We start from the raw sequence: 15916 nt of genomic DNA on the forward strand, positions 1-15916 counted from the left end.
TTAGTTCGTTCTGGCTTGTAAATTATCTCCAGTTGTTTTTACCACTCTGTACTTGAAATAAACATTTACTAAAGTCTAAACACTCAAACTATCAAAGACAAAATTATCAAATAAAATTTACTTATTCAGTAATTATATAAATCGGTTTGCTGAATGATATTTCTTATTAAATATCCTTTAGTTGGATATAATGTGTAGATTGATTTTTATTGGTAGATAATTTGTTCTCTTTGTTTGACCTTCAATTTGTATAAAGCATTTCTCTCTCTTAATTTCTCATAGTTAACATGGTCTTGTAGTACTTTTCTTTTTACTTAACTACAGGGTTTTGAAAATGTAGAAGTACTAGTGGTAGAACGACGAACATTAAAAGATGTGAAGCTGAGCACCAAAGCATTTCAGAAAATGATAAAACTTAGGGTGCTTAAAATCGACGACTTACATATTAGTGGAGATTTTGAGCTATTGTCCAAGGAGCTCAGATGGTTGTCTTGGGAAGGATGTCCTTTAAAATGTGTACCATCAAATTTTCCATCTGACCAACTTGTATTTCTGAATATGAAAGGGAGCAATATCCAAGAACTTGGTTTGAATTTGCAGGTTCGTTACTCAATTCAGCAATTTCATGTGTACTGTTATATTGCAACTAAGAGAAAGAAAATCTTAATTGACACTATATTTTGTTTATTTTAGTATTGTAGAAATTTGAAGAAGCTGGACCTCTCTGATTGCAAGCACCTCAGAAATACTCCAAACTTCAGCAGTTTACGAAGTCTCAAGACTTTGCGGCTTCAGAATTGCTCAAGTCTGAAGGAGATTCATCCATCAATAGGAAATTTGGACAGACTAACTACTCTTCTTTTGTGTGGTTGCAAAAAGATTACGGATCTACCAAGCAGCATATGCCAGCTAATATCCCTTGAACTCTTGAGCGTTAATGACTGCTTATCTTTGCAAACACTGCCAGCTGACATTGGAGATATGCAAAGCCTAAGCCATCTCTATGCACAAGATACAGGTATAAAACAATTGCCCGGATCTGTTGAAATGCTAAGAAATCTTACAGATTTGCAGGTGGGAGGTCGAAATTTAGAGGCCAAAAGGAGAGTTTATCAAAGAAGATCCACCATATAGAATCCTTGCCTATTTCTATTTCTCGTTTAGGCCTTCGATACTGTGGTTTCTCCGATGCTGATATTCCTAGGGATATTGGGACTTTATCCAACTTACATGATTTAGATTTGAGCGGCAACAGTTTCCTCTATCTACCCTTTGATTTCTCCAAGTTACCATGGTTGAAGTCCTTGCATTTGAATGATTGTGTGAATCTTCAAACACTCCCGTCAATATCAAATTTAGAGTACCTTTATATTCTTGATCTTGTTGATCTCCTCTTTCTTCTCTTCTTCTTCTTCTCCTTCTTCTCTTCTTCAATCTCAAGAACCCTAACTCTTTCTCTTTCAAAATGGGACAAAAATGATCCAAAGATCATCCTAATACAACAATATGAGCTCAAATAAATGATTTGTGAAAGGACCACAATGCCCTTAAATTTCCGGACGGATTTCCCTTCCAACTGCCCAACTTCTACAGGGCAAAACTCCCTCATACGAACTCGGAATTGAGCAAACTCGGTGGCGTTGAAAAGGTTATTCCACGAGCTTCGCAACCATAACTGAACCTACTCCTAAATAATCCTGATCTAGGAGTTACGACTACTCAAAGTTGGCCAAAATCTCATTTTTTTCTTTTTTTCATACTTAACCAAATTTCCAGATTCTAAATTTTTCCAAAAATGACTATTTTCCAAGTTTCAAGCTCCTTCAAAGCCACTTCAAATTGTCGGATGTTACTGAGGGCGCTGACGAAGGTATAGTAACGAAGATAGGGATCCATCTGTTATATTTAGACCAACATGGGAATGCTATATTTTTGCCGGCAGTTGTGGATCATTCTTATACTGATCTCTACCCAAAAAGACTTTTATCAAACAACTCCCCTTTGATAAAAGATCAAAGTTTCTGTGTTCAGTAGCAAGGAAAATATGTTCCATGAAATAGTTTTTTTGGAAAATGTTTATTCTAAAAGTATTTGTATATATAAAACACTAAGTAGAAATGTACTTCTCTGCAGAATCCATTCAATGAATGCATCTTTAGTGCCACTGCTCTATCAATTCCATCTGGAAAATATCCAATACATGAGGTTAGTCCTCTCTCTCTCTCTCGTATCACATTAATAATTAATGATCTAATTGTATTTTAGTTTGTCTGATGAAGCAGATTTTACAAATTTGTGTCGAATGCAATGAGATTCCAGATGGGTGCAGCAATAAAGTAACAGCTCCATATATCTGTTTCACTATGCCCACAATACATCATAATAAGTTGTTAAAAATGGTTCTTTGGTTTGTTGGCGACTTTGAGGCTTTATCCTATTTTGGACACTTCCTTGTTACTTTTGCCCATAAAAAGCCTTTAGTTATGGAGAGGTTTGGGTGTAGGAAAATACCCGAATTACACGGAGAAATATCATGTGTATTTGACATATCTTGCTTACATAGACCTTTTGATGGCCTGATGCTCAAAGGTGGGGAAGAGATAACAGTTGAGGAGGGCCCTTACAAAGGTGTAGTAAAAAAGATAGGTATCCATCTGTTATACTTAGACCAACATGGTAATGTTACATCTTTCCTGGCAAAAAAAGAAAAATGATCTTTGGTGGCAGTCATGTGGAATCCTTGAACATTTATAGGTACTTATCTATACTAACATTGCCAGTTAACTTCATGCATTTTATGGATCTTCATACAATGGCCAAAGGGAGATTTTCTTTTCGAAGAAGAGTATGTCAGGTACAATCCTTTTCAAGATTAATTGCTATGATATCTACCCTCTTCATTTCACGAGGAAGATGTAATCGAACCCTCTTCAGTTTGGTTCCTGAAATTTGTAAATTGACTAGTCCCTTGCATTGATGTAAAGTAACTTGTCAATTTTTATTTTTCATTTAAGCCTTTTATATTTTGGTTTATCCGAGAATGATATTCCTAGGGACATTGGGAGATTATCCATCTTACTTTATTTAGATTTGAGGGCCAACAGTTTCCTCTATCTACCCTTTGATTTTTCCAAGTTACCATTGTTGATATCCTTGTATTTGAATGATTGTAAGAATCTTCAAACACTCCCATTGATATCAAATTTAGAGAAGCTTAAAATTTAACGAATAGAAGCTAGAATGTTGAATGGCTCACTAATAATGCATCAATTTCAGACAATTGAATTCCTTTGCTAAGGGAACTACTCACGTAGCTGAAGAGTCCAGATCAAAACAGAACACAAGCAGAGGTAATTCAATGTCCAAATGTATTGTGGACTACCCCTGGAAACTCCCAATCTCACAACCCAAGTATAGAACACGTGATTTTCGCTTTGGTCCAACAAACCTAACATATTTGTTCCTGAGCTACGCCATGTTAGAGTCTACTAATAACTTGTGTACCATGTGAACTTGCACTATACCTTTTAAAACACTTTAACTTTCACTTATGATGCCATGTGTGCCCCTTTCTTCTGAACTTGAAATAAATGAAGAATTTGAAATGTTTACCAAATTGCCCCTACAAAAAATGGTCATATTAAAAAGTAGACTCATTTTTCTCTCTCATAAATGTATGATTAAGTGGGACCAACAAGGATAAAGGAGGAATTGTATCTTTAAATACTTATCATATATGAAAATGTGACCTTTTTTTGGGGACTGACCAAAAGGGAAATGGTGCCACATAAAATGGGACGGAGGGAGTATAATATAAGATCATGATTACGTTGGCGTCATCTCATCCCACTGACAAATGACTCCTAAATGAATTTTGACCAATTATTTCAATCCACTTGCCCATAATGTGAAAGAGATTCAAAGAAGAATGGACTTTTAGATGCCAAAAAGAAGATTGAGAGAATTGTGTTGACAATTAATGTGAAAGCAAATCACTAATTATCTAGTAGAGTCACTCTAGTCCATGACTGAATCATTAGAGATGTAAAAATAAAAATCTATATTATTATTATTAGTGTGAACAATTAAAAATCTAGGAATTGTTAATGAGTTGACCCAAAATTAATTTTCCAGGAACAAACATTTACTTGTCGGTATATAAAGAGCTGCTTCACTCATCTCTATTTAATTATAAAAAAAAATTTGACTAAAAATCTCTTTAATTTATTGTCATCAAATATGAATACTCAATTTGTTGTAGGAGAATCATCTTCTTCTTCCAACTTGTCTTATGATGTATTTCTCAGTTTCAGAGGTGAAGATACCCGCAAAAACTTCATCGGTCATCTTTATTTCCGATTGTGTCAAGTAGGAGTTAATACTTTCATAGATGATGAGGAATTAAGAAAGGGAGACGTCATTTCAACAGAACTTGAGAAAGCAATTGAAGAATCTAGGGTTGCCATTGTTGTTTTCTCCAAAAATTATGCTTCGTCTAGTTGGTGTCTCGATGAACTTGTCAAAATTCTCGATTGCAGAGAGAGGTTAAATCAGGTAATTTTGCCTTTTTTCTATGATGTTGATCCTTCTCAAGTGCGAAGGCAAACTGGGTATTTCGGTGAAGCTTTGGCGAAACACAAGGAACTGTCATTTGGAGCTGAAAGAGTGGAGAAGTGGAAAGCTGCACTGACTGAAGCTGCAAATTTATGTGGATGGGATTTGAGAAATGTTGCTGATGGGTAAGACTTCTTAATTCAACTATATAATTTTGAATTTAAGTGTTTGCCTAAACTTATAAGTCAATAGTGGACAATATTGTGGGACAAAGAAAGTAAGTTGGTTTATTTTGGAAAATTGCAAAGTCTTTCTATATTTCTTAAAACTTCGTGCCCAATCAAATTACATTATATAAATTGGGACGAAGGAGTAGTAGTAATAGATAATCTCCATTCTCTAACCTCAAATCCCCTGTTATTTTGATTTTGTTTTGTTCATCAATAATCAAAGTATTGTTTTACTTGTTTTTTTACTTTTAACTTTTGTTATTGCTAAAAACTGTAGGCATGAATCAAAATTTATTGGAAGTATTATAAAACAAGTTTTGCAAGAGGTCAACGAGAAACCTCTAGATGATGCTCATTACCCAATTGGATTAGATGCTTCTATCCAACATATAGAGTTGTTCCTGCAAAGTGGATGTGAGCATGAAGTTCGCATGGTTGGTATATGTGGCGTTGGTGGAATTGGAAAAACAACTTTGGCAAAAGCTATCTACAATCGAATAGTTTGACAATTTGGTGGTTGTTGCTTCCTTTCAGACATTAGATCAAAAGCTAAAGAGTCGGGTCTAGTCAAGCTACAAGAGAAACTACTTTGTCAAATTCTCAAAACTAAGGAATTCGAAGTTGATAGTGTTGTTGAAGGTGTCAATCTAATCAAAGCAAGGCTTGTGTCAAAGAAGGTTCTAATTGTTCTTGATGACATGGATCATAAAAGCCAATTAGAATCCTTAACAAGAGAAAGAAGTTGGTTTGGCTCTGGTAGTGTAATTATTATTACAACACGAGACAAGCATTTGCTATATGGGCTTACAACAAGTGAGATACACCAAGCCAAACTTTTAAATGAAAATGAAGCTCAACAACTTTTTTGTTGTCATGCTTTTAACAGTCTTTCTCCATCACAAGAATATGTTGAGCTGTCACAAGACATAATAAAATATTCAGGTGGGTTACCATTAGCTCTTGTGACATTGGGGTCACATTTGCAAGGGCGATCCGTAGAAGAATGGAGATACGAGTTCAAAATACTAAGAGCAATTCCTCATGGTGATATTCAAAAGATTCTCCAGATAAGCTTTGATGGACTTGATGACCATCCTAAGAGTGTTTTCCTTGATATCGCGTGCGCCTTCCATGGACTTTTTGAGGATGAAGTTACCAAAACATTAAATGCATGTGGTTTTCATTCTGAAAGTGCAATTTCAACCTTAGTCCAAAAGAACTTGCTCCAAAGGGATTGGCCTTTTTTGGTGATGCATGATCTTGTGCGGGATATGGGAAGAGAAATCGTTCGTAGGGAATCACCTCGAGACTTTGGAAAACGGAGTAGATTGTTCAACCCTCAAGAAGTCCTGGATGTCCTACAAGGAAATAAAGTCAGTAAATTTCATTATCTTTATCTTGGCTATACTTTCTTTTTTTTTTTTTTTTTCATTTAATTTGATATACATTTGCTTATAATTTAGGTTGTCACCACAAGAACTCAATTCATCTGTGCTTAATTCTTCTCTGGCTAGTAAATTATCTATAGTTGTTTGCCAACCACTCTCTCCTAATTTCTCGTACTTTTCTTTTTACTAAACTACAGGGTTCCGAAAATGTAGAAGTATTGGTGTTAGAATGACATGCGTTAAAGGGTGTGAAGCTGAGTACAAAAGCATTTCAGAAAATGATAAAACTTAGGGTGCTTAAAATCGACGACTTACATATTAGTGGAGATTTTGAGCTATTGTCCAAGGAGTTCAGATGGTTGTCTTGGAAAGGATGTCCTTTAAAATGTATACCATCAAATTTTCCAGCTGAGAAACTTGTAATCCTGAATATGAAAGGGAGCAATATCGAAGAATTTGGTTTGAATTTGCAGGTTCGTTACTCAATTCTGCAATTTGATGTGTAGTGTTATATTGCAACTACGTGAAGGAAAATATTAATTGAAATTATATTTTGTTTACTTCTTATTATTGTAGAAGTTTGAAGAAGCTGAATCTTTCTGATTGCAAATGCCTCAGAAGTACTCCAAACTTCAGGGGTTCACGAAGTCTTGAAACTTTGTCGCTTAAGTATTGCTCAATTCTAAAGGAGATCCATTCATCAATAGGAAATTTGGAAAGACTAACTGATCTTCAATTGAATGGTTGCGAAAAGATATCAGATCTTCCGAGCAGCATATTCCAGCTAATATCCCTTGAACGCTTGAGCGTTAATGACTGCTTATCTTTACAAACACTGCCAGCTGACATTGGAGATATGCAAAGCCTAAGCTATCTCTATGCACAAGATACGGGTATAAAACAATTGCCCGGATCTGTTGAAATGCTAAGAAATCTTACAGATTTGCAAGTGGGAGGTCGAAATTTAGAGGCCAAAAGGAGAGTTTATCAAATAAGATCCCACCATATAGAATCCTTGCCAATTTCTATTTCTCGTTTAAGCCTTCGATATTGTGGTTTCTCCGATGCTGATATTCCTAGGGATATTGGGACTTTATCCAACTTACATGATTTAGATTTGAGCGGCAACAGTTTCCTTTATCTACCCTTTGATTTCTCCAAGTTACCATGGTTGAAGTCCTTGTGTTTGAATGATTGTGTGAATCTTCAAACACTCCCGTCAATATCAAATTTAGAGTACCTTAGAGTTGTTGAACTTAGGAATTGCCAAAAACTGGTCAAGATTACAGGGTTGGACAACCTCCCTTCTATAATGAAGATGGACATGATTAATTGTACTTCTCGGCAGAATCCATTAAATGAAGGCTTCTTTAGTGCCCATGCTCTATCAATTCCTTCTAGAAAATATCCAGAGAATGAAGTTAGTCCCTCTCTCTCTCTCTCGAATCACTTTATTAATTAATGTTCTAATAATGTCTTAATTTGTTTGATGTAGATGTGGTTACAAATTTATCTCGAAAGCAATGAGATTCCAGATTGGTGCAGTAATAAAGTAACAGCTCCATCTATGCGTTTGACTATGCCTATAGTAGATAATAATGAGTATAACTTCTTAGGGATGGTTGTCTGGTTTGTTTGCCATTGCAATGTACTCACCCTTCATCAATACTTCGATGTTACTGTTGCCCATATAATGTCTTCAGCTTTTCCGTTTAGTTTGGATTTTGATATAGCTGAGCCTGACAGTCAGGGAGAAATATCATGTGTATATTACTTCTCTTAATCAAATGATACACTACCTTTTAAAGGCCTGAACATCAAAGGCAGGGAACAGATAACAGTAGAGGAGGGCACTGATGAAGGTACAGTAATGAAGATAGGAATACATCTGTTATACTTAGACCAACATGGTAATGTTACATCTTTACCGGGAGTTGTGGATCATTCTTATACTCCCTCCTACCCACAAAGACTTTCAGCAGGGCATATCAACCCAAACAACAACAACAGTGAAATCCCACAAGTGAGGTCTGGAGCAGGGGATATCAACTCCTCCATGATAAAAGAGCAAAGTTCTGAGGGTGTGTTCGGTACCAAGGAAAATGTGTTCAATGGAAAATGTTCTTTTTTTGGAAAATGTTTTTCCGAAAAATAAGTGGGTTTCTTACTTGTTTTCATTAGGTAAGAAAAAAGTCTATTCTAGAAGTATTTGTATATATAACACTAAGTAGAAATGTTATAAGTGTTTGTATTCAATTTTTATAGGTGGAATAGAATGCACAAAATCAATATTTGGTTGGCATTATGATCATAATATTTAATTTCTACTCCCTTTTTTCCTGAAAAAATGCTATAAGAAAATGAAGTTGGAGCAGAAGAAATTGTATAATAAATTGGGACTTACTCTCTTATATGTGGTGCTAAGGGAGTGCCTGTTCTCATTCTGTGAAATGTGCACAAATTTTTGCAGATGAAAAAGGTGATGGAACCATGCAATATGCATCATATCTCGGGAATTTCAAGTAGTTTAAGCAGATGTTTATATGTGATATTTGAAAAAAATATGTATTTGGAAGTTAAAATTGTGTTTGGACTTTGGTGGACATGTAGAAGTTGGGAGCGGAAAAAAACTTATGTTATTTAGATTTGAGCGGCTAGTTTCCTTGATCTACCCTTTGATTATTCTTAAACTTAGGAATTGCCAAAAACTGGTCAAGATTACAGGGTTGGACAACCTCCCTTCAATAGAGAAGATGGACATGATTAATTGTACTTGTCTTCTTTAGTGCCCCTGCTCTATCAATTCCGTCTAGAAAACATCAACCGCATCGGGAGGTTAGTCCCTCTCCCTCTCTCTGATCTCTCTCTCGTATCACATTATTAATTAATGATCTAATTGTGTCTTTATTTGTCTGATGAAGCCGTCATTACAATTTTTTCTCGAAAGCAATGAGATTCCAGATTGGTTCAGCAATAAAGTAACAGCTCCTGAATCTATTTGTTTGACTATGCCCACACTACATAATGAGGAGTATAAGTTCTTAGGAATGGTTCTCTGGTTTGTTTGCCACTTTTGGAATTTACCCGCCCATCTTCAACACTTTGTTGTTACTGTTGCCCATATAAAGCGTTTAGCTTCTCTGTTTCGTTGGGATAATGATAAACGTGACAGTGTGGGAGAAGTATCATGTGTATATTACTTCCCTTGCTCAAATGATACACCTATTGAAGGCCTGAATATCAAAGAGGCGGTCAGAAGTGATAATGAAGATCGTCATCGGATTTTATATTTTGTTGTCTTTGTTCTTACACCTTTGGTTGCAAGTGTGCCACCGTGATAGGTAAAGTGTGAGAGATGTACATTTCAAGGGAGCTTGTTCATTTTTATACTTCATGGTATTTAGATATATTGTTGCTTCTTTTATTGTTTGGTAACACCAACATCCTATCTATGACAAGGCCCAAGAAGGGACTGGATGGTCAGAGTAGAGGATGGCAATAGCAAAGGTATAGTAAAGAAGATAGGAGTACACCCACAAAGTTAAAGTGTCTTTTTGAAAATTCGAGACAACTTCAGTGGTGACTTTATGCCTTTTCTCTTAAAAATTTCCCAATCATGATTCTACTTCATGAATCACATCCTTAGTGTATAATAAAATAATAAAAGAAGCACTAATCATGAAACGAGACCACATTAATTAGGTGTTAAACAACAATTTTCAAAAAATAAAAATTGCAATGAGCCATACTATATAAATATAATGTTTAATCATTTATCTTTCTTAGGTCCGCCTATAATATCTGAAAACCCTCTAAATCGATCAACTCAAATTCGTGTTAAAATATGCCGACTAGCATATTCCCTATCAAACGATAGTTCTTCATTAACATTGCTTGACTTCAAAACCTCTAAATAAGGATAAAATGATCCCCTCATTTTATATAGATACATTGTTTTTTCAGTCAAAAGGTTTAAGAAAAATCCCACGTGTTACATGTTGATTAGAATGATTAAAAAGTAACGATTAGCATTTTGGGCTAGTAGAATTAGGACACGTTTCACGTTATACTTTTCTTAATTAGACAAATTTGTTGGATTCCACTTTTTTTTTTTTTGTAGTACTATATATATAAACCAATTATGTTGACCTTTGGCATTTCACAATTCCAACACTTTTCAGCAACCTTAAATCCTTAATTCAGGTAATATGATTTTTTAATCATATATAGACATATTTTTGTTTACATTTTGTTTGTATTTATTATCTTCCTTGTATTCTATCTTTGCATTTCCTTGGATCTTATAAGCTTACTTGTTTTTTTTCTTGACGTATGGTCACGGACAATTCTCACTTCATGATCCTAGTTTAGTTACGATTAAATTCGGTTTGATTATTATTACAAACACAAGTTTTTTCTATCACGAATCAGTGAGAAATTTGTGTTATAAAGTATGATAAAAAAAAAATCAATTGTGGATTGAACTAGCTCACTAGGAAAACGCATGATTGAAAATAGATTCTCACAGAAATACTAAGAAACTTCTTAATATATTCTGTGTGAAAACACTACTATTTTTTCTTGATTCAATCAAAATAATTGTGTGGAAATTGCTACTGAACATTTTGAGTGAAAAATTTCAATGGGAAAATAGTGGTTTTTTAGTAGTGAATATAATGTTTATTTTCTCTAGTCATGGTTGGTAGCCTTCTCTATTTTTTATTTGCCCAATGTTGGACTCTATGTCATCCACACGATATATCTAACATATCGACTTCAGAGCGTATGATCGTGTTAATTAGAATATGTTCGAATGACCTGATGTGCAATCCTCGTTACACACATAATATTAATTTTTTCCCTTGTTATTGTAAAGCTGCAGAATTTCACTAGGCTGGTTAATTAATTGGTTCAGATGAAAATGTTGAAGAAAAATAGTTCACTTGTTCTTATGACCTGTTTGGTTGTTCTGCTAATTTGTGAAATCAAGTCATGGACATTCTCATATAGGGAGAAATTTACTGAGCAACCAAACAGGTAGTTATTATGCAGTAATATTTGATGCTGGAAGCAGAGGAAGTAGAGTTCATGTTTTTCGTTTTAGCCAAAATTTGGATTTACTTCCTATTGGTAAATATGGTCTTGAAGTTTTTGATAAGGTGCGTTATACTCCGATCTCAAATATTAGTCGTTTTGACAAATTAATTTAACGTATCTCAAAATATTCCGATGTTTTAGAAAAATAGTGTAGGATTAAATATACAACGAAATATGGATTATGTTTAGTTTTTTTTTGTTTCTCATTCAATGTTCGATATTCCTCCTTCTGGGCCTGATTAATTCAAATTTGTGTGGGAAAATGCAGGTTAAACCAGGGTTGAGTTCATATGAAAATGATCCAAAGGCAGCTGCCAAATCATTAGAGCCCCTTCTATTAAAAGCTGAAAGTGTTGTTCCTACAAACTTGCACCCTGATACACCTGTGGAACTTGGGGTTAGTATTGTAATTTTTACACTATCATTATAACTTAATCGATTGTTATAAGCGATTTTAATTTGTTGTACTTGAGTCAAGGATTTTTCGAAAATAGTCTTTCTACCCCTCCGAGGTAGTGATAACATATGCGTACATTCTATCCTCCCTAGACCTCGCTTGTAGGTAGGGGTGTACAAGCCAAACCGTAAAGTCAAACCGAACCGACGAACCAAATCAAATCGGAAAAAAAAACGATTTGTGGTTTGGTTTGGTTGGTTTGGAGGTTGAAAAAAAAACTGACCACTGTTGGTTTGGTTTGGTATTAAAAGAAAAAAAGTCAAATCGAACCCAAACCAAACCGACATAATATATATATATATATATAATTTTATTTTATTTATAACCTACTTTGTTAATATATTTTTAGCTAGTTTATAGTTTTCAATGTTTATATATTTTATTTCAAATTTGGGCTTGGAAAATTTTATATATATATATATATTATTTAATTTTATTTATAGATAAAAAATATTATTTATAATCTACTTTGTTAATATATTTTTAGTTAGTTAATAGTTTTCAATGTTAATATATTTTATTTCAAATTTAGGCTTGTAAAATTTGTAAATATTTTATTTTGTATTTAGATCCGAAGTTACAACTATATTGTTATAGATTTTCAAATTAAAAGTTAACAGTTTACTTTGTAAATATTTTGTTTTGTATTCAGTTTGCATGTGGCCTTTAATCTTATTAATTTAACATAATGAACGTTGATATTTTAAAAAAATAAATTGTACTCATGTGAATTTTACCATATTTTCAAAAATTTCTATTCATTTAATATTTTTTAAGTTTAGCTTATCACACATGTAAGTGAAAATATATTTGATCTCTTTTTCAAACACCGTATAGTTGTAAAAAACTAAAAATACCGAAAAACCGATTTTTTTTTTAAGAACCGACTAAAGCTGAAACCAAAAAAAAAAGACTTTATGTGGTTTGATTTGGTTTTTAGATTTAATAAATCGACATAATTGGTTTAAGTTTTTCTTAATAAAAAACCAAACCAAACTGACGTATGTACACTGTACCCCTACTTGTAGGACTGAATATGTTGTTGTTGTTGTTGTTACAAGCGATTTAATTGAGTGACCATCTGAGAAATTAACTCCGAAAATACTTAGTTAATCTTGTTAAAGAACAACAATATACTCACAATGAATAAATACACATTGAGGAAAATAAGAATGAATAACTTTAATTAAAATAGAAATAATTAACTTAAAAGATAAAATATTTACTAAATGGCCTTAATAATACTAATTATTTTATTCTTATCTTACCAAATTGTTATCTTAATGGTTAATAATACAGGCAACTGCAGGCTTAAGAATGTTAAAAGGCAATGCTGCAGAAAGAATTATGCAATCGGTACAATTCTAATTACTTTTTTTTTTTGGCTATAAGTGTAATTATAAATGCCACTAACTTAATTAATTGTTTGGTAATTATTTGTGTTATTATGTTAATTAATATTTTTCAAAGGTGAGAAATATGCTGAAGAATGAAAGCATATTTGAATACAAGGATGAATGGGTTTCTATCCTTAGTGGAACTCAAGAAGGTTCTTATTTTTGGGTAAGTATTTTCTCCGTTGAGCTCGGGATATGAAGTTGTCTTTAGTTCAAAGCGTTTTTTACTCTCAAAGTAAAATTTTTTTATGAAAATTTAGATTAGTCAAACTATAAAGTAAGACTAAACACCGTGTGACAAACACAAAAAAAGTCCTTTTTCCGCCTTTTGATCACTTTATTGATAAAAATAATAATAATTCACTTCCTTGTTTTGTTGTGTTGAACTATGCAATCATCTTATCTAAAAGTTCAATTTGTTAAAGAGAACATGTTTTTACTCACTTAATCACATTTTTAACACGTCTATTCCCGTGCGAGCCTGTTTTTCTTTCATGGACCAACCACATATATATCAATTTTTTTCTTTGGTAACGGATGATAGTGAGATTCGATCCCAATACCTGTATGACTATCTATTCTAATACCATATTGAATTTTAAGACAGTCTCATCTAAATACTTAAACTTTTAATTTAAAAAAACACACTTTTATTTACTTTTAATCATATAATTCTTAACATGTTTGGTTTTTTTTTTTTACAACATTTATTTTATTGCAGGTTGGCTTGAACTATGGGTAAAAGCTACCAAAATACAGTAGCTACTATAGATCTTGGAGGTGGATCAGTACAAATGGCTTTTGCTTTATCAAAGGAAAATTCAGAAAAAGCCCCAATAAATTTAGATGGAGAGAAATATGTGTTACAAAAATCCCTCATGGGAGCTAATTATTACCTTTATGTTCATAGGTAAAATTACTTTTAAATGTTGTAGAATGCCTTTGACTTCTTCGTACATTTACTTCTTTATTTATTAAATCTAAGATTCTAACTCCGTTACTATATGTAAAATTAATTATTTTTTTATACAGTTATTTGAACTATGGTCTACTAGCATCACGAGCTGAAATTCTTAAAGTTTCAAGAAACTCTACTAGTCCATGCATTTTGAAGGGCACTTATGGTACATAACTATTTAAATATAGCAGTGTTTGAATAGGCACAAAGTTTTAAGATTTATTTTGTTTGAAATTTATTGTTTAAAACAAATCATAAATACAATAACATACCAAGTGAAATCTTATAAGTGTACGTAGACCTTAATTTTCGGGGGGAAATATAGATATTTATATAAATTCAAATTATCTCATTACAAATTTAACCATAATATCTACTATTTTATTTGAAGGTTACTACACATATGGGGGAGTAGCATATAAAGTTTCACCTTCACCAAATGGTTCAAGTTTGAGAAAATGCAAGGCAATTGTGTGGAAGACACTTAAGTTAAATGCACCATGTAAATACCATACTTGTTCTTATAATGGTGTATGGAATGGTGGAGGTCTTGATGCTTTCAAGAATATATATATATATTTCATCATTTTTCTTTGATATGGCTTCTGAGGTAATACGTATATAATTATTCATCAATTCTTAATTCCCAATATTGAAGAACGTAACATAAATATCAGCAGAGGCCAAGATAAAGAACACGTTATATATATTATTGAGTACATTGTAACATGAGTTATTATATTACAGGTTAATATTGTTGATCCAAAAGCATCATCAGGCAAAGCTAAATCAATACAATACCTAAATGCAGCCAAGATTGCTTGCAAGCTAAAAGCTGAAGAAGTAAAATATGTGTTTCCTAATGTGGATAGTAAAGATCTCCCATATCTTTGCATGGATATGATATACCAATTCTCTTTACTTGTGGATGGATTTGGTAAGTTTTGGTATAACGACGTTGTTTGTATAAATATTTTTAGCTAGTATAAAAAACATATAACATGACATAAAAATCAATTTTGAAATAAACTTGACCATTATGATGAAATGTTATTATAGAGAATGCCAGTTATAGAGAGTCTGTAACAATAAAGTCACTCAACGTTACTATCTGATTGTTATAATAATAAATTTATCTTGATATATGGGTAGGATTTATCGTTATAGCAGGTAAAGTTTACTGACTTTGTTGTTATACTTCCTCCGTATCATTTTATGTGATCAGGTGTGTATAATGTATCAAAATACCCTTTGATTCTTGTGGTATAAAAAAATATGTCACATGGAATGTAAAGTTTAAGAGTTAAAATATCGTAGAAAGTAACATTCTCTTATATACAAACTAAAGAAAATTAAGACACATATAAATTAAATGAGAGGGAGTAGTTGGTACGATTACTTTAATCAAACAAAAACGTAGTTTTGTTATACTATTGTTATAGTGAATAGAATTCAGTTACTTAACGTAACAAAAAATAGTTTTTATGACTTTATAATTATGATAAATATAGTTTAATGACTATACGTGAAATTAATTCATATTTTGTTGGAATATTAACAAATAAGTAGAGTTTTAATCAATTCATTTTTTTGGATTATTTTTCAGGTTTGAATCCTCATAGAGAGATTACATTGGTGCATGATATTAATTACAAAAATAATCGTGTGGAAGCAGCATGGCCATTGGGTTGTGCAATTGACGTAGTCTCATCATCATCTTCAAGGACTCACATTTCATCTTCTTAATTAAATATTATTTCTAATCTAATTAATTAATTAATGCTTTGTAAGGCATTGTGTTTCTCTTGTTTAATTTACACCTTATTCGGATGACT

At 32.8% G+C, this 15916-nt stretch overlaps 1 protein-coding gene and 1 pseudogene across 1 annotated transcript in view; both read left to right on the forward strand.

Annotated features, from left to right (window-relative positions):
- LOC125852586 (disease resistance protein RUN1-like) overlaps nt 1-15916 on the forward strand; it is a 47735-nt gene that overhangs the window by 1510 nt on the left and 30309 nt on the right. The window lies entirely within an intron of this gene.
- LOC125852585 (apyrase-like) lies at nt 11002-15891 on the forward strand (annotated as a pseudogene).

This window comes from Solanum stenotomum, unplaced genomic scaffold, assembly GCF_019186545.1.
Source record: "Solanum stenotomum isolate F172 unplaced genomic scaffold, ASM1918654v1 scaffold37307, whole genome shotgun sequence".
Classification (NCBI taxonomy): Eukaryota; Viridiplantae; Streptophyta; class Magnoliopsida; order Solanales; family Solanaceae; genus Solanum; species Solanum stenotomum.